Here is a 20,634-nt window from a genome sequence, read left to right on the forward strand (position 1 = left end):
GGTCATCTTAGAGATAGGAGAATTTTTGTGTCAAATATATTTTCTCTTAATAGACAAAAAATTAAAAATTAGCTTAGACTTTATAATTCAGTGCTTTCCTGGTTTTCCAATCCAGGCCGTTTTATTATTTTTTTTAAGGGGTCTGTTGGACTTTTGGATTTTGTCATAAGCTTTCTCATTTAAAAAAATGTAGGTGAGGACTAAAAGATCAATAAAATGGAAGGCGATGTGAAAGCAACACTTGACTCGCAGGCTGAAATCAAAGGACAGAGTCAATTTCTTTATCTGTCACCCATCCAAGTTTAGGCCCCTGCCTGCCTACATTTCACCTGAGGCAGCTGCCTTCCTGCCGTCCACATGCAAGGTGTCTGTTCCCTCATCTATGACTTCCTGGGGCCTGACCCATCAAAAGAAGCCAGATGGTCGTCACGTTGGCTTCTGAAGTTATTATTCTTATGCTCAGAGAGCCTCTGTTAGAGAAGTGCTGTGTAAGTACGTCTGCTCCTCACACACTGTCAAAAGAAAAGTTCCTTGAGCCTGAGTGGGCAGGGTCACCCATTACTGCTGCTGGAGAGCTGAGGCCCCACAACCTTCCAGACAGTAGCAGGGAGGAGAAGGAGAGCGTCCAAGGAGCTGGCCCTGGAGGTCAACCCTGCACTGGGCTGTGCTGCTCTGAGACGCCATCTTCCAGTGGCAACAGAGGTGTCAGCAGACTCCTCCATACAACAGCTGAACATCTAGTTTCTGCTGCCGTTCTCATCTCTGAGGGGCTGCCTTGTGTTTTAGGTTGGTTGCTCCAAAGGGTTTTCTGTGTGGGATCTGGAGTGTGATGCTTGAGGACAATAGCAAAGATCCTCTGACCCTGTTTAAAGGAAGCGAGATGAGCCACATGGGCGGAGGGCTGAGAGCAGGACCTGTCATTCAGGGTGGCGTCACTTCCTGTTCTCTCGTGCCCCGCCCCCTCACTCCTCTAGCTTCCACCCCACCCTCCGCCAAAATGATCTCAAGATCACCAGGAGGCCTCCTGTAAGCTTATGTTTTGATTTTACTGATTTTACAGGGATAAAGTCTCTACAGAACTCTAAGCAGTTTATGTTAGGATTAAAAAAGTGAGGAAATCATATCTAAATAACTTATTTTTCTCCTTTCTCTTATTTACTAGTCCTTCTGGAACATCGTGTATCACTTCAAAAATAAACGAAAGTTCAAAATCTATTTCCTAGGATTAATGTTAATATATCCTTTAAAATAGCTAATCTTTTTTTCCTTCTCCAAAGCAGATAGCTTCACTTCCCAGGCATTTCCTTTGCAAAAACGTTTTCTCTTTTTATTTTCAACGACCACACAAAGATAGCAAATATGTTGGGAGTAGAAGTCCATTTTTAGCAACTAGGAAAAAGTGTCAGAGGTTTTAGAAAGATGGGCACTAAGATGCTAGCTAACAGCAGTAAAGCCAGCTCATTACACTACAAGTTCCGGAGACTTCTTTGTCTGATACTATTTTTTTTTAGAGGATCTGTGGTCATATATTCTAATTATTTTGTTATGTAAAGTGCAGTATGTAAACCAGCAGATATGACACCATTTGGGAAATTTTCAGAAAAGATTTGGATGCTCTAGATTTAAATAAATATGAAAAAGATTGCATCAGCTATTAAGAGTAGAGAACCCAAATTTCCTTTGCTTCAGCTCATTGGTCCCAATGAGCACTAATTACTAGTAACAATTCAACTATCCTAGCTCAGATTTCCCTGGCAGTGCATGAGACAGGATTTCAGTTCATCTTCAAAGTGTCCTTCAGCTTTCCTTGGAGTCCTTAGAAGGTCACCACCTGCTTCCCGAGGAGCAGATTTCCCCCCCTCCCCACCTCGCACTCTTGGCTGTGGCTTACTGCCTGCTGGGGTGTTCCAAGGCAACCCCAAGTCCTCTCGCAGAGACAGGCACATGCAAAGACCATGTTTCCTTCAGTACTCAGCACATCACATTCCCCTAGGTCATGACCAGAAATGGGGAGGGCCGCCTCACCCAATCTCTTGACACTAGCTTGTATATGCCCTAATATTATTGCCAGCCTGACTCTCCAGAGATCTATGATCTCTCAAAGGCCTTAAATAGACACCTGCATTTGATAGACACCTGTATCCTTACTTCCCACTTTCATCCAGGCCCTCTGGCACCAAGTCCTCCCCACAAGCTATTTCCTCCATGCAAATCACCTCATGCAGAAACTGTGGGTTATCATAGGTACCCGTTCATCAGATAATCTCAGACTCTGAATCCTCCCAGTTCAGGCTCAGCTGGAACGACTCCTATGAAAAGCAGCAGTATAATGTAGATGGTTTAAACGATAAGACAACAGCCATATCAGTAGCCAGTGCTTGCTTTTTTTTGTTGCTAAGCAAACCAAAATACTTTGGGACGCATTCTTCCTTGCTCACTGAAGATACTCTTTGATCTGCTGAGACCACAGCGAGGATATAGAATTTAGTTTCAGGAGCTAAATGTTAAGATGGACATTCATAAACTGGAGAGGGCCAGTGTAGGCAAGAAGGTTGCTGAGGTGTCTGGAAAGATTTAGATACAGAGTGAAAGGAAGTGGAGAGGTATAACTTAGAAAATGGAGGTCAGGGTCATGTCTTTAAATTGTAAATAGCTGTCATGTGGCTAGATAAATTCTCATAAGAGAATTTATAAATAATCTTTAATGCACAGAGATTAATGAGAGGAAATTATGGAGAGGCAGATCCTAAGACCACAAGTCCACTGGGGAGAAGTGAATGCCTTGGGAAGCAGAGTTCTATATCACTCATGTGTCTAAGAGAAGAGGAGTAGTTTACATTAGAGCACTTTAGGAAAAATTACTGAATTAGGAAGGATTTAATCCATAGTCTAGTATCTTGAAAAGTAAAAGTTAGAAGGAATGTTAGAGATTCTTGTCAAAGTTTAGGAGACTAAGGCCCAAAGTGCAGGTTTGACTTGCCCCAGTGCACACTAATTGCTGTCCAAATTTCTAATCACTGTCTCAGTGTACTGTGGGCTTCCCTGGTGGCTCAGACGGTAAGGAATTCACTTGCAACGCAGGAGACCTGGGATCAATCCCTGGGCTGGGAACATCCACTGGAGAAGAACATGGCAACCCACTCCAGTATTCTTGCCTGGGAAACCCCATGGACAGAGCAGCCTGGCGGGCTACAGTCCTTGGGGTTGCAAAGAGTCGGACATGACTGAGCAACTTTCACTTCAGTATGCTTCTTGCTACGTGCCATTCTTCCCACTCTCCACTTCTTTAATGCTGTATCTCCCCCAGGGGGACCAGGTGAATGGATAGGAAAATGGAAAAAAGTCTGGGGGAACTTAGAGAATTTAAGTAAGTTAATGCTGTCCAAGCTAAACTACTTATCCTAGGACTAGTCTTTCCCACCAACCAGTTGAATTACACATTGAATCGTCACATCTACCAACTGGCTTATCTTTTCAGAACATACTAACAGAGCTATTCTTCACTGACACTATGACTGTATTTGATAGTCACTACAACATGGGGAACCTAATTGAGATTGAGAGGGGGGCAATTGACAGAGAAATCTGAAGTCTCATTTGTGAGTGAGAGATGATATTGAGAGAGCAAGAAAGTTTTCTAGGAAGCAGTAATCCATGAGTCCAGGTCTTGGGGCAACTTCTTATCTTGAGAAACAGAGTTTGGTGGTTTGTGCTCAGTGCAAGGAGGGAGAGTGATAAGACACAAGAGTTGATGGAGGCTAGAGATGTGGAGCTTTTTGAGTCGGGATAAGGATTTTGGATTTGATTCTAAGTGGACTTGGAAATAGTTAAAACCTTTAAGCAAGGGAATGACGTGACGTGCTCTCTGGCTGTCATTAGAAAGACTGAATGAGTTGGAAGAAGAGAGGGCTAAGGTGTCCAGATGATAGTGGTTGGGATGGTACAGTGACCTCAAGGCCAGTTTCAGTCTGTGTTGGGATTAGAGGATGGAATGACTTTCTAATTGGTGTTAGCCATATCTGGCCCAACTACATTTGGGCTTTTCTCATCCCACTTAGTGAGCTTTGAAGAATCTGTAATTTGCTTTTCAGTAGTTGTCTCTGATCCTGTTGTCACGGTGTTTTTGTTTGTCTTTCTGTTTTTGCCACATTGTGTGGCTTGCAGGATCTTAGTTCCCTCACCAGGGATTGAACCTGGGCCGCCACAGTGAAAGCACCAAGTCCTCACCACTGGACTGCCTGGGAATTCCCCCCTTTTCATGTTTGATCAGTATCAGCATCAGCTCACTCAGAAGTCTCCTGTCCTGGTTCTCACTCCTCCATGGATCTTTCCCTGTCCCCTTCCTGTGTGGCAGGAAGGAGGAGGAGGATGGGAACCTGTGAAGGAGAAAGGAAAGACTGTAGGGAGGGAGCCAAATGAAGGCTGGGGCCCAGAGGAGCTTTGCTGACTTCTTCCGGTTTTTGCTACAACTTTTAATTTTTACTGCTGTTTGTGCTTGGAAACAGCTGCTGCGGGCAGGTCACTTTTCACATCCTGCCTCTCGTGTCCCCTCATAGTAGAGACAATGCTGAGAAGGCTGTGTGAGCAGAAGTACTGCGTTTGAGGCTTGCAGCCAAAGTGGCTACCATTGTAGTGATTCCTTTGGAAAACAGCTACCCTCCAACCTCTCCCTCTCCCAGGGGAAAAGTTTTATTTTTTTTTTCACCAATGCCTGAAAATGTCTGAGGGAAGTGGGGAAGTGCTGCAGTGGGTGAGGACACAGTTGGGGATGGAAGGATGGACCGCAGGTGCTTGGGAACCTTCCCGGGAAGGGTTTAGAGTGGACCTTATACATGCTGGAGCCCTGGGCTTAACCGGAAGACTCCCGTGAGAAGTCAGGTGAATTTCCTAGAAAGCACAGTACACGAATGAATTGACCTTTTGACTGTAAACCCTTAATTAAATTATGGAATGGGAAGGTGTTGAGCATTTTCTCAGTGACAGAGCTTCAGCTGGACCTTGTGTCGGGAGTGCCTTGTCATTCACAACAAACCGCTTTCCATCTTACCCCAGTTTATGCTGACAGAGCGACGCTGGAGTGTTGGTGGGGTCCTGGGTAGCTTCAGGATGGAGCCAGTGACCTGGAAGACTGAACAGGTGAGTCGCGGGTTGGAGCTTTAAGCCCCGCCCCCACATTCTTCAGGGCAGAGAGAGAGGAGTTAAAAATTGAGTTCAGTCACCAGTGACCCATGGTTTGATCCGTTGTGCCTATGTAGTGAAACCTCTGTGAAAACCTCTAAGGCCTGGGCTTGGAGAGTTCCAGGAACGTTCTGACTGACCCACTTCCAACAATGTAAGTGGATCCAGGTGACCCGATAGCTTCGTTAAACGTATTTTTGTTGACTAGGTTTTGCTGCCTAGCATCCTTCATCCGTTTCCCCTTTCCTCTGATAGTAGGATATTCGTTTTCCTGGAGAACACATGCCTCTGCTCTTTCAGGCCGTGGGAGGAGCTGACCCTCCCTGTCCCCAGTAACAGGAGGAGTTCACAACCCATGGTGGCCGGTCAACAGAGTCCATCCTTTTAAATAATAATAGTGATTGCTTCAAAAATGGGCATGTGAAACAAGTTAGTTTAGTAAGCTTAATCCTTGGATTTTTACTCAACATTGCAAAAGAAAATTCTCTTTTTTCTTTCGAGATTGCTCACCTGGATGAATGTAAACAAAGACTTTCCCATGGCTATCTCACCTCCATGAGGGTGGTGGTGCCTGAGAATGGAGCCCAGACAAGAGGCTATTGAAGGCTGGGTTGCAGGGGGGAGGGAGATTCTTTCTATTATAAGAGCCAATAAATTCTTCTTTAGTAAATTCAGGTTGGGTTTCTGTACCTGGGAACCAAATATATCCTTAGCATTTTCGAATTCACCTTCCTCTCTAGTCCCAGACGGCTTGGGAGGAACATGGACAAAGCTCCTAAATCTATTGCCTGAAATTATTTAGGGTCAGGAGACTCAGCTTAAGTCCTGCTGCCACCCTTATTTACTGATAGTGATCAGGACAAGCCATATAATCTCCCAAAAACTGAGGACGAAAATGCCTCCTCTGCCTACCTCATGGATTGTTACTATACTAGAATGAGTGAAAGGTGTGCATATACTATCTTAGCCATGTGAACATACTAAAACATTAGTGTGGAAAAGAGAAAAGCACTAATGATATTTGGTCTCTGCTTGTGCCAGACACAAGGCCAGGCATTTCACATATGTAATCATATTTCATCTTTCCAGCAACCCCACACCTAGTCTATTTCCTGGTTTGGAGAGGTTGTTAAGTATTTATTTCCTGTTGTAAGCGTGCTGCCAGCTTAGGAATCTGAGATAAATAACATCTCCATTTCTCAGATTTCTTCAACTGAGGAGGAAGAATGGTGGCTTGAATGGTATTTAACATTTCATCCAAGCTGAATTGTTTAAGACAGATTTTGGAACTTGGCTTGGAAAAAGAGTTCTATGATCACAAAAGTTTGGAACATGCTGAGATCAGAGGTAAACAGGCTCTTGTCCAAGGTCATGTAACGAATCTATGGGTGATGGGGTACTCTGCCTCTGATAGGGGTCTGGGTCAGCCAGGTGCATGCATTTGTCAAAACACAGCACCTGTTATCCTAGTATTTGTGCATTTCGTAGTATGTAAATTTTGTATCAGAAGTAAAAATCTGTAAAAATAATACTGAGCTCTAATTAATAATATGCTTGCTGAAGTATTTAGGGGGAAGGGTATTAAGGCCTGTACATCACTTTAAATGCACCCAAGTTAGCATGGAGTAATGGATGGAGAGAGGGATAGATGAATGGATGTGATCAAGCAAGTATTGTGAAATGAGGGACTTCCCTGGTGGTCCAGCGGCTAAGACTCAGAGCTGCCAGTTCAGGGGGCCCGGGTTTGATGCCCAGTCAGAAACTAGATCCCACATGCCACAACTAAAGACCTGCATGATCCCACATGCCACCACGAGGATCAAAGATCTTACGTGCCACAACTAAGAACCAGCGCAGCTAAATAAATAGTTTTTAAAAAATAAAGTATAGTAAAACAATGATTGAATCCAGATAGGATTGTGCCAGCGTTCACTGCAAAGTGCTTTCAACTGTGCTGTACATTTGAGATTTTTCGTAGTAAAGCGATAGGTAAAAAATACCCCGCAGCCAAGCTCAAATTCCAGGCCTGAGCTTTCTTATCTCTCTAACCAGCCCACGGCTGCTGCTTCCCTCTGGGCCCCCAGGAGAAGGCCCACTGCCCACAGACCCAAGACTCAGTCCCTGTAAGGCCCCTAAGCTGGAGCAGGCGCACTGTTGTTTTGTGGTGATTTCCCTCCTAGGTGAAAGTGTCTCAGCTATTTTCACAAGCAGAGAAGCGTAATTCCCTCATGTTACTCGGTCAGTCGCAGTGGGCAGTTCCGCGCCGCCCTCCGCCTCAGCCCTCATCACCAGACGCTCTCTTGGCCGTGGCGCCTCCTGTCCTTCAGCAGTCACTCTGCCACCAGCACTGCCACCTCCGCCGCCCCCCAGGCCCGACTTCGGGGCCCAGCAAGCCCTAGAATCTTTGGAGCTTCTTCCTTTGCCTTCTTTCAGCCTCATCTAAGATGAACCCAGAGCTATAAGCAAATGGTTTTTAGTTTTCAGGTGTTCATGATTTTAGTTTGTTTAATAAATTTATCAGGCATATCAAATCTGCTCCTGCTGTGTCTGAACCTCTGCTCTCAGCCCATTTGTGGACAATAATAGTTCCTTTATTTGCATATGTTTTCTTTCTTGTATATGCTTTTCTTAATACCAAGCACCTTCTGCCTCTCTCCGTAGCTCATTTAAACTTTCCTAAGATAGACCTGTAAGTATCATTCTGTTTTCTCAGGTGGAGAACCTGGGAGAGTGCAAGCTAACATTTATTGAGCTCCTACTGTATGCACTCACTTGCTGCTTGTTGCCCTGTACACTGTCCCACTGAAAGCCCACCACCTCCTTGTGAGGTGCTTATTGTTTTGGCACCACTGTAACAAATGAAGAAACTGAGGCCCAGAGAATGTTTTTTGAGGTCCAACAGCCAGATGACAGCTGACCCTAGAGGTGCAGTCCCACAGAGTGACAGAGGAGGAGGGGACGGCAGTGGCTTCCTAGGCCAACCACTACCTTTTCCACTTGAGGATCCTGAGGCCTTGGGAGTAAATGGGAGCTTTTTAGAAGAGAAGCTGGAATTAGAATTCAGGTCTAAATTTTCTGACTCAATTTAGAAAATGAGATGCTCCATATAGACTTAGACATATGGGCAAAGTTGGAGTGTTTCACACCCACAGGGTAGCTGTGTGCCACTCGAGGCTGGTGTTGCCGTTATCAAATCTGCTGTGAGCTGAGGGCCGGGTTGTGTTGAAAGCTTAGCCACTCACAGTCTGCGAGACACTTGAGCAGCCCAGACATAATCGATGTTCCTTGTGTGACGATCCATGCGCTCAGAGGCTCTGAAAGCAGGAGCAGAATCAGCACTTGCCATGTAAACATTGACGCGAGCAGTGAATGGAAACATCACGGCACCAGCTCGGCACCTGGCCTGCTCTTTCACAGCTTCTTGCTGTCACACCCTGACTCCGCTTGGTTGGGCCTGAGGTTGAACGACTTGAGAGCTCCCGAGTCATCCATGTGGGAACTGTTACAGCCAATTCACTCTTTTTCCCTGAGTGGTCGTTCCAAAACTCATTGGCACACGGGAACCATCTGGGAAGCTTCAAAATACAGGGAGACCTCTGCCCCACCCCTGGAGACTGTGATTTAACTGGTCTGTGGTGTGGCCTAAAGTTAGAAATTTTCAAAAGCTCCCTAATGGTGCTCATGTGCAGACACATTTGGGAAGCTCTGCTCTAAGAGTAAAGTCCTGTGGGACCTCAATTTAACGTGTAGATACTTATCAGACTCTCCACTGGGCAGGCCCTTTTTTCTGTTTTGCCTGCTGAGGCTGCCAAATACCCCAGCTCCATAGTGCCGCTGTTTCCTCCCAATCAGGGCAAAATAACTTCGAATTCTTGACATGGGACTCAAATTTGGCGTGGTAATCCTTTGCCATCTCATAAGCTCTTTGATGCTTTTATGAAAAGTTTAAATATAATATTTACTATTCATATTTATAAAATATATTAATTATGATTTAATATATTTAAGTATATAATGCTACATCTAGTACCCTGATAGCTCAGTTGATGAAGAATCCACCTGCAGTGCAGGAGGCTGTGGTTCGATTCCTGGGTCGGGAAGATCCACTGGAGTGGGCTACCCCCTCCAGTGTTCTTGTGCTTCCCTTGTGGCTCAGCTGGTAAAGAATCCGCCTGCAATGTGGCAGACCTGGGTTCGATTCCTGGGTTGGGAAGATCCCATGGAGAAAGGAAAGGCTACTCATTCCAGTATTCTGGCCTGGAGAATTCCATGGACTGTAAAGTTCATGGGATCACAAAGAGTCAGACATGACTGAGTGACTCTCACTTCACTTCACAGTAATAATATATTATATATATATATATATATATGTATATATATATATACGTTGAAGCTGAAACTCCAATACTTTGGCCACCTGATGCAGAGAGCTGACTCATTTGAAAAGACCCTGATGCTGGGAATGATTGAGGGCAGGAGGAGGAGGGGACAACAGAGGATGAGATGGTTGGACAGCATCACCGACACAATGGACATGGGTTTGGGTGGACTCCGGGAGTTGGTGATGGACAGGGAGGCCCCGTGCTGTGGTTCATGGGGTCGCAAAGAGTTGGACACGACTGAGAGACTGAACTGAACTGAACTGATTGTGTGTGTGTGTGTGTGTGTGTGTGTATTCTCTACATTCTTTTCCAGTCAGCAGTTGACCTAAATGAAAAGGTCTAATGACTCTAACCTGTCATTAAGGGATTTGAAAGTCCTCCAGTTGCTTTTTAAAAGAGGGAATAGGAAGTTGTATCATAGAGTTCTTATCCTTCTGAATATATCTTCTAGGTTGAAACTTAGTTTTCCTTCACTTATTTGAAGACACTGTCTTACTGATGCCTATATTCACTGATCTCTAGCACTCACTGTAGCTGTTGAAAAATCCTAGTCCTCCTGATGCCTGTTTCCTTGTCAATGAGATTTTTTCCCTCTTTGGAGACCATTATGATCCCCATTATGATCGTTTCTTTTCCCTCAGAACTCTGACATCTCAACTTACGTATTTTGATGTGGGTCTTGTACCATTCATTTTCTTAGGTATGAAAGAGACACTTTCAATTTGGAGATTTTTGTTTTTACTGCTAAGAAATGTTTTTGCCATATTGCTTTGATATTTTCCACTTCTCAATTTTCTCTTTTTTCTTTTTTAAGAAATCTTTTTGGTTGGGTGATTGACCTCTTGGGTTCATCCTCTACCATAGTTATCTCTTCTTTCCTAATTTTTAGTGTTCTTTTTTTGGTGCCGGTTATTAAAAGAACTAGCTTTTTCCTCAACTTTATTCTCCAACTTTTCTATTTAATGTTTTATTTTGATTAAATTTTTATTTCTAGGGGAAAAGTTTATCTTATGTTCTTTGATTTATCCTTTTACGTAACCTCTATTTCTGGGTGTAAAGAGACAGTATCTTCACTTATTTCCCTATAATCCTAGATTTTTAAATGTTATATCCCCTTCTGTTTGTTGCTTCTAGATATTTTTCCCCTTATTCTCATGTTGGTCTTTCTCTTTTGTGGTAGAGGTTTCCCTCAATTGTCTGGGGGCCTTGGTACTCGGTTCATATTTAAGAGTGGGCCTCTAGTGTTTGGGGGCCCTGTGTGAGTGGACAGGACTTATGAACCTTGTCGGATCCATTTAGAGGTGTTCAAGCAGAGGGGGTTCATAAGAAAGAGAGGGAGAGAGAAGGAGAGGACAGAAAACTGGAAGCTTTTCTTTAGAGCCTTTAGTCGAGAAAGAATCTTCTTTTCCAAAGAAGGCATACGGATGGCTAACAAGCACGTGAAAAGATGCTCAACATCACTCATTATTAGAGAAATGCAAATCAAGACCACAATGAGGTACCACTTCACACCAGTCAGAATGGCTGCGATCCAAAAGTCTACAAGCAATAAATGCTGGAGAGGGTGTGGAGAAAAGGGAACCCTCTTACACTGTTGGTGGGAATGCAAACTAGTACAGCCACTATGGAGAACAGTGTGGAGATTCCTTAAAAAACTGGAAATAGAACTGCCTTATGACCCAGCAATCCCACTTCTGGGCATACACACCGAGGAAACCAGAATTGAAAGAGACACGTGTACCCCAATGTTCATCACAGCACTGTTTATAATAGGCAGGACATGGAAACAACCTAGATGTCCATCAGCAGATGAATGGATAAGAAAGCTGTGGTACATATACACAATGGATTATTACTCAGCCATGAAAAAGAATACATTTGAATCAGTTCTAATGAGATGGATGAAACTGGAGCCGATTACAGAGTGAAGTAAGCCAGAAAGAAAAACACCAATACAGTATACTAACATATATATATGGAGTTTAGAAAGATGGTAATGGTGACCCTGTATGCGAGACAGCAAAAGAGACACAGATGTGTAGAGCGGACTTTTGGACTCTGAGGGAGAGGGAGAGGGTGGGATGATTTGGGAGAATGGCATTGAAACATGTACACTATCATGTAAGAAACGAATCGCCAGTCTATGTCCGATGCAGGATACAGGATGCTTGGGGCTGGTGCACGGGGATGATCCAGAGGGATGATATGGGGTGGGAGGTAGGAGGGGGGTGCATGTTTGGGAACTCATGAGGTGGGAGGGGGGTGCATGTTTGGAACTCATGTACACTCATGGTGGATTCATGTCAATGTATGGCAAAACCAATACAGTATTGTAAAGTAGAATAAAGTAAAAATAAAAATTAAAACAAAACAAAATGATAAACACAGGGGGGTCTAATAAAAGTTCCAAGATGAATATGGAATCTGACATAATAGATACTTTATAGATAATAAATATATTTTTAAAAATGGAAATATCCTATGACACTTGAGGAAAAATCTTATTAATATGCTCTAAGGGTCAAAAATAATTTTGGAAGATAAAAATAGGACAGTATACATTGGAATCTTTGAAAGTATCATCAAAGGTAAAAACAGTAAGTGACAAAGTGACAAAAAAAACAAAAAAACAAAAAAACTGAACTATCATGATGAGTTGTTCAACACTGCAAGAAAAGAATCAGACCAAAAAGAAGGCTATCCCAGAAAGAGAAGATTGTTTGAGGAGAAATGAAGAGTTGATTTTACAGTTCTGTTTGAAGGGTGATCCTGGAGAAAGTTCCATAAGGCCCTCTCTGATTTCTATGCCCTATATTAATCTTGTTTTTCTCTGAATCAGAACTATATCACTTAATTAGGTACCTCTTAAATCATTCCCCACTCCAAATGTCTGTTTCTCATGTTCATCACTATTTTACAGATTTCTTGGTCATTAAAAACCAACTATGAAAATTCATTTTTTAAAAAATTTTCTCGGTATATGGCACAATAAATGTTAATTGCTTTTCAGGTGCTTACCTTATTTTTCACATTTCTATGACTGTTTCTATGGTCATTATAAAATAACAATTCAAATATTTGGATAAAAATGAGAGGCTTAGGCTAAAGATTATTGAGTCATTATTGGGTTAAAATGTTTATTATATACATTCCTCTAGAAAACGGAAATTTCTTTAGTGAAAATAGATGATTTGAAGCCTAATAATTCAGTGTTTACATAATCCAATTTCCTTGGAAAACAATTCTGCTATATGTTTAAAGTCCAAGAGCCTAACTACCATCTTATATGGGGTCCTATTGTACTTCTTGTTCTTATGTTTTCCTTCATTTTCTTCATTGGTTCTGTCTGCTTCTTTGTATCTTGTTTCAGATTTTATTTTTATAGTTGCATTGCATGGAGATGTATGTTTTATTCTGTTCTGCTTTACTTTGCTTTAATTATAAGAGTCTGTATTTGAAATTAATAAAATATTCCCCATAAATGGGAAAAAAAAAAAAAGAATCTTCTGCTGTTCTTCATGTATCTGTCAGCTTAGGGGGGCAGTTTTGGGAGAGATAACTATGTAATTCAACCATTTCTCTTTCAGACTTCCATGTGCCTCCCCACTGCTGCCTCCATCTGGGTAACCCTGAATCTCAGGCTTTCTCATCAAGTTATACAGAAAATAACTCTTAAATGACCAATTGGGAAAATCAGTAGCCTGACTATGTGCGTTGAGGGAAGGATATGATTACTCCATTTTTGGCCTCTCACCACAACTGAGTCCTTCAGTGTACCTGCCATCTCCAAAGCTGAGTGTCTCAGGTTTTCCACTGAGATGACCTCACTCACTTCACTTCAGTTCAGTTCAGTCGCTCAGTCATGTCTGACTCTTTGTGACCCCATGAATCGCAGCACGCCAGGCCTCCCTGTCTATCACCAACTCCTGGAGTTCACTCAGACTCACGTCCATCGAGTCAGTGATACCATCAAGCCATCTCATCCTCTGTCATCCCCTTCTCCTCCTGCCCGCAATCCCTCCCAGCATCAGAGTATTTTCCAATGAGTCAACTCTTCGCATGAGGTGGCCAAAACAGACCATTGCTTCCTCTGCCATGATAAGTCACTTACCTCTTCTCTATCTGTGGGTTTAAAGTTCTTGCTTTAAAAAAACAAAAGACTGGGTCTTGCTCTGGTAGGCAGGGCCATGCTCAGTAAATCTTTAATCTACTTGTCTGCTGATGGGTGGAGCCGTGCTCCCTCCCTGCTAGTTGTTTGGCCTGAGGCAACCCAGTCCTCAGAAGAACTATAATCCCATAGTCTCCAGGCTGAAAACCACAATCACAGAAAGTTAACTAAAATGATCACGTGGATCACAGCCTTGTGTAACTCAATGAAGCTGTGAGCCATGCTGTGCAGGACCACCCAAGATGGACGGGTCATGTTGGAGAGACAAAACGATGTTTACTGGAGGAGGGAATTCCAAACCAATTCTGTATTCTTGCCTTGAGGACCTCATGAACAGTATGAAAAAGCAAAAATATATGACACTCAGAGATGAAGCCCCCTAGGTTAGTCAGTTCAGTTGCTCAGTCGTGTCTGACTCTTTGTGATCCCATGGACTGCAGCACGCCAGGTCCATGAATTGAGGTAAATGGGACGTGGTCAGGCAGGAGGTGGCAAAAGTGAATATTGACATTTTAGGAATCAGTGAACTAAAATAGATGGGAATGTGTGAATTTAATTCAGATGACTGATATATTTACTGCTGTGGACAAGAATCCCTTAGAAGAAATGGAATAGCCCTCATAGTCAACAAAAGTGTCTGAAATGCAGTACTTGGGTACAATCTCAAGAATGACTGAATGATCTCTGTTCATTTCCGAGCAAACCATTCAACATCACAGTAATCGAAGTCTGTGCCCAACCACTCGTGCTGAAGAAGCTGAATTTGAATAGTTTTATGAAGACCTACAAGACCTTCTAGAACTAACACCAAAAAAAAAAAAAAAGATGTCCTTTTTATCATAGAAGATTGAAATGCAAAAGTAGAAAATCAAGAGATACTTGGAGTAACAGACAAGTTTGGCCTTGGAATATAAAATGAAGCAGAGCAAAAGCTAACAGAGTTTTACCAAGAGAATGATCTCATCATAGTAAGTACCCTCTTCCAACAACTCAAGAGACAACTCTACACATGGACATCACCAGATGGTCAATACTGAAATCAGATTGATTATACTCTTTGCAGCCAGAGATGGAGAAGCTCTATACAGTCAGCAAAAACAAGACCTTGAGCTGACTGTGGCTCAGATCATGAGCTCTTTATTGCAAAATTCAGGCTTAAATTGAAGAAAATAGGGAAAACCACTAGTCCACTCAGATATGACCTAAATTAAATCCCTTATGATTATACAGTGCAGGTGACGAATAGGTTCAAGGGATTAGATCTGATAGGCCGAGTGCCTGAAGAACTTTGGATGGAGGTTCATGACATGTACAGTAGGTGGTGACCAAAACCAGCCCCGAGAAAAAGAAATGCAAGAAAGCAAAGTGGTTGTCTGAGGAGGCCTTACAAATAGCTGAGAAAAGAAGAGATGTGAAAGACAAAGGAGAAATGGAAAGATATACCCAACTGAAAGTAGGGTTCCTGAGAACAGCAAGAAGAGATAAGAAAGCCTTCTTAAGTGAACAATGCAAAGAAATAGAGGAAAAACAATAGAATAGGAAAAAGTGGAGATCTCTTCAAGAAAATTGGAGATACCAAGGGAACATTTCATGCAAAGATGGGCTCAATAAAGGACAGAAATGGTATGGACCTAATAGAAGCAGAAGATATTAAGAAGAGGTGGTGAGAATACACAGAAGAATTATACCAAAAAGGTCTTAAAGACCCATATAACTACATTGGTGTAGTCACCTAGAGCCAGACATCCTGGAGTGTAAAGTCAAATGGCCTTAGGAAGCATTACTACCAGCAAAACTAGTGGAAGTGATGAAGTTCCAGCTGAGCTGTATCAAACCCTTAACAAAGGTGCTGTTAAAGTGCTGCGCTCAGTATGCCAGCAAATTTGGAAAACTCAGCAGTGTCCACAGAACTGGAAAAGGTCAGTTTTCATTCCAGTTCCAAAGAAAGACAATGGCAAAGAATGTTCAAAGTACTGTAGAATTGTGTTCATTTCACATGTTAACAAGGTAATGCTCAAAACCCTTCAAGCTAGCCTCCAATAGTACATGAACCGAGAACTTCCAGATGTTTAAGCTGGATTTGCAAAGGCAAAGGAACCAGAGATCAAATTGGCAACATCCATTGGTTCATAGAAAAAGTAATGGAATTTTTAAAAAACCACATTAGAAAGAACATCTACTTCTGCTTCATTGACTACACTAAAGCCTTTGACTGTGTGGATCACAACAAACTGTGGAAAATTCTTTAAGAGATGGGAACACAAGACCACCTCTCCTGCTTCCTGAAAAGCCTGTGTGCAGGACAAGAAGCAACAGTTAGACCTGGACAATGAAACAGACTGGTTCCAAATTGGGAAAGGAATACATCAAGACTGTATATTGTCACCCTGCTTGTTTGACTTATATGTAGAGTACAATACGTGAAATGCCAGACTGGATGAAGTACAAGCTGGAATCAAGATTGCCAGGAGAAATATTAATAGCCTCAGATAAGCAGATGATACCACCCTAATGGCAGAAAGCGAAGAGAAACTAAAGAGCCTCTTGATGAGGGTGAAAGTGGAGAGTGAGAAGGCTGGCTTGAAACTTGACACTAAGATTATGGCATCCGGTCCCATCACTTCATGGCAAATAGAGGGGGAAAAAGTAAACAGTGACAAATTTTGTTTCCTTGGGCTCCAAAATCACTGCAGATGGTGACTGCCACCATGAAATTAAATATGCTTGCTCCTTGGAAGAAAAGCTATGACAAACCTAGACAGTGTGTTAAAATACAGAGACAGCACTTTACTGACAAAGGTCCGTATATTCAAACTATGGTTTTTCCACTAGTCATGTATAGATATGAGTGTTGGACCATAAAGAAGGCTTTGTTGCTTCTTTATCAACAAAAAATTGATGCTTTTGAGCTGTGGTGCTGGAGAAGACTCTTGAGAGTCCCTTGGACTGCAAGGAGATCCAACCAGTCCATCCTAAAGGAAATCAGTCCTGAATATTCATTGGAAGGACTGATGCTGAAGCTGAAAGTCCAATACTTTGGCCACCTGATGCGAAGAGATGACTCATTAGAAAAGACCCTGATGCTGGGGAAGATTAAGGGAAAGAGGAGAAGGGGACAACAGAGGATGAAATGACTGGATGGTGTCATTGACTCAATGGACATGAGTTTGAACAAGCTCTGGGAGATGGTGAAGGACAGGGAAACCTGGCGTACTGCAGTCCATGAAGTCACAAATAGTTGGACACAACTTAGTGACTGAACAACACCAAACTTCTCTACCTGGTTCTGTCTTCCAAAATGTCATTAAATTTTCTTGTCTGTTTGTCCTGTTTATTCTCTTTGTCTTTTGTAGGTTTCTATTTTTCTGTTGTTGAAGTTCGTTTATTATCAGTCAGTGGCGTCCCAAGCAAAAAAAGGTGATAGAAATCTTAATTCTTAAGACATATCCCAATTAACTTTAGATCGCTTGTCTCTTAAAAAGAATTCTCTTGGGGTTTTTACTAAAATTGCTTTGGATTTATTGGTTAATTTGAGAACTGTCGATTCTATGTTACTGTGTCTTCTTGTTCAAGAATAGGGTAAATCTTTCCATTTATTTTGATCATTTTGACCTTCTGCAAGGTTTTGCAGTTTTCTTTATGTTAGTTTTATTACTGAAATATTCCTCTGCTGAAGAGCACAGCACAGTGACAGAAAGGAAGAGTATGAAGGTTGACCTAAAAAACTGACCCAGAACATCATGCATGCAAAAGGACAAAAAGAAAAAAATAGGTGAGAAGAGTTAAGAAACTTGGGAAACTGAGCTAGCAATTCCCACAGCCTTCTAATAAGAGTTTCACAAGGAAAGAACAAAGAGGATAGAGGGAAGAAGCCATCAAAGAAATGAAAGAATGAATATTGCTTAAGTTGCAGAATGAGGCACACACACAGACACCCCACTCCACCCTGTGAACAACATTTCAGAAGGATAATGAGGAAATTCGAAAGGGTTCAAGAGAGTGAAGATAAGTTCCATTAATTTATACTCTAAGGACTTTCTCCACTCATCACAGACAGATGAGAGTCACTGACGATAGAGCTGGCAAATAAAAACTGCAAATATTTGTGACTTGGGAGCAAGCATCCTCTGTCAGCAGCACCAGGAGGCAGGTGAATATCTCAGGCCTCTGTCACTGTCCTCACAGAGAGACCACAGTTAGCAGCAGATAGCCCCGGACCCATCTGTCATCCCGGCAGCTGCAATGACTTCATACTCTCAGTCTTTCATCAAATGTGCTCCACTTGGAGGACCACCTTTTCCCCTCATTCTTCCAACATCTCTCTGGAACAGAGTGAGGCTTGAACCCTTAGAGTTGAAGTCTACCCATCATCAGAATGGTGAAGGAAGCTACTTCACTTACTTTCTGACACCAGGAACCGGTTTCGTGGAAGATAATTTTTTCACCTCCACAGACCAGGAAGTGGAGGGATTGGTTTGGGGATGATTCAAGCACATTACATTTATTGTGCACTTTATGTCTACTATTATTTCACCAGCTCCACCTCAGATCATCAGACATCAGAGCCTGGAGGACCTCCGCTACGGGAAGGAAAAGCCCAGAGCAGGACCCGAGGCTGCTCAGTTCCCAGTCTTATATTTCCTCACCTTTCCTTCTGAGATCCAAGAAGAAAAGATGTTAATTCAGAGAACATTTTGAGAGGTTTAAGTGCTCTTCCAGATATGTCACTAACAAAAGATGTGGTATATTTATATGCAAATGTAATGTATATATGTAAATGTGTTCTAAATGGCAGCCTGAGAGGTGTAGGTGGACAGTGTCACTTGTCATGAGGGTTATGGAGAAGGCAAATTTTTATGCTGATTATGAGATACCTAACTCCGGGAGATGGTGATGGACAGGGAGGCCTGGCGTGCTGTGATTCATGGGGGGTCGCAAGGAGTCAGACACAACTGAGCAACTGAACTGAACTGAATCTGTTCTAGCAGAAACTTTTGAAACGCTTTTCCTTTAAAAAAAAAAAAGAAATTTATTTGGCCACACTGGGGCTTATTTGCAGTACGCGGAATCTTTTGTTGTGTGCTTTTCTGCAGCTGTGGCTCATGGGCTCCAGAGCACGCAGGCTCAGCAGTTGTGGTGCATGGGCTTAGTGGCATGTGGGATCTAAGGTCCCCAATCAGGGATCGAACCTGCGTCCCTTGCACTGAAAGGTGGATTCTTCATCACTGGACCACCACCGAAGTCCTGGAAACCCTTTCCCTTTGCCTTCTTTAGATGCCCCTGATTACTTCCCAACTGCATATCTGGGACTCCGTGAAGCGTAAGCATCAGAGCCATTAGGTTGAGAACCTAAACTAGCCTGAGGGCATGAACCTATGTTTGAGACACAATCCACTTGGTGTTCAGTTGCTCAGTATAACGTGAGCTTAATGCCTTTAAGAAGAGAAAGAGGAACTTGGCCCCATTCTAAGAACTTAACATATACTAACTTGCTTGGTTCACAACAGCCCTGTATTATCCATGTCATAGAAAACTGAGACTCAGACTATTTTAAAAAACTTATTAAAAGTCACAAAGCTAGGGACTAGCAGAGCTGGGGTTTGATCCCAGGAAATGTGTCCCCTGAGTCTAGGCTCCTAACCACATTGTTATACTAGCTCTAAAATTAGATTTGATTCACTAGCTCAGAGTCAAGAAAATCTCCCAGCCTTGACAGCATCTAGTAGGGTCTGACATTCCTTGAATCTTTGATGATTTAAATACAAGTTAACTCTGAGGCTCCATCACTTCTGTACCCAGAACTCCAGCCGACTAGACCTCCTGGATGCCTGAGTAGCAAGCTAATGGCATGTTGAACTGTATGAAATTGTCAGTATTTGGTCATTCTGATCTATACAAATGGCAGTTGGGTATGATTCAACCTAATGTTACTGAGCTCCCACCTCTATGTGAGACTTGTTTCCAGGAGTTCTCCATTTGTTATCTGTTTTAATCTTCACTATAGTACTTCATAGTTTCTTTTTTTTTTTTTTTTTCAGTTTTGTTCAGTTGCTCAATCATATCCAACTCTTTGCTACCACGTGAACTGCAGCATGCCAGGCCTCCTTGCCCATCACCAACTCCTGGAGCTTGCTCAAATGCATGTCCATAGAGCTGGTGATGCCATCCAACCATCTCATCCTCTGTCGTCCCCTTCCCCAGCCTTCAATCTTTCCCAGCATCAGGGCCTTGTCCAGTGAGTCAGCTCTTCGCATCAGGTGGCCAAAGTATTGGAGTTTCAGCTTCAGCATCAGTCCTTCTAATGAATATTCAGGACTGATTTCCTTTAGGAAGGGCTGGTTGGATCTCCTTGCTGTCCAAGGCACTGTTATTCTGTTTTTCAACTGGAGAAACAGGTGTCAGGAGGTCAAGTACTTGCTGCAAGCAGGCTCCTCTCTAGTTGCAGCGTGTTGGCTGCTCATTGCGGTGGCTTCTTTTGTGTAGCATGGGGGCTAGGGTATGTGGGCTTCAGTAGTTGTGGTTCATGGGCTCAGGACTTGTGGCACATGGGCTTAAAGCATGTGGGATCTTCCTGGACCAGGGATCAAACCCGTGTCTCCTGCGTTGGCAGGCAGATTCTTATCCACTGAGCCACCAGGGAAGCCCCTTTAGTGTTTTTATCCTTCATGTTTCATATTAGGAAACAGGTTCAGACCAACTAGCTGAAGATCATGCAGCAATTTTAAGTGGATCTGTTCCAACTTGGGTCCTATTTCACAGCCCAGTATCTGCAGGCTGAGCCCTGGGAGCTGAGCTGTGGCTGCTGCTCCTGGAAGCAAAAAAGAAGGGCCACAGTCAACTGGGACGTTCAAGTTATACTAGTTTTGAAGTGAAACATGAGTCAGAAAGGGGTAATAATATCATCTC

Source organism: Capra hircus, chromosome 10 (genome assembly GCF_001704415.2).
Source record: "Capra hircus breed San Clemente chromosome 10, ASM170441v1, whole genome shotgun sequence".
Classification (NCBI taxonomy): Eukaryota; Metazoa; Chordata; class Mammalia; order Artiodactyla; family Bovidae; genus Capra; species Capra hircus.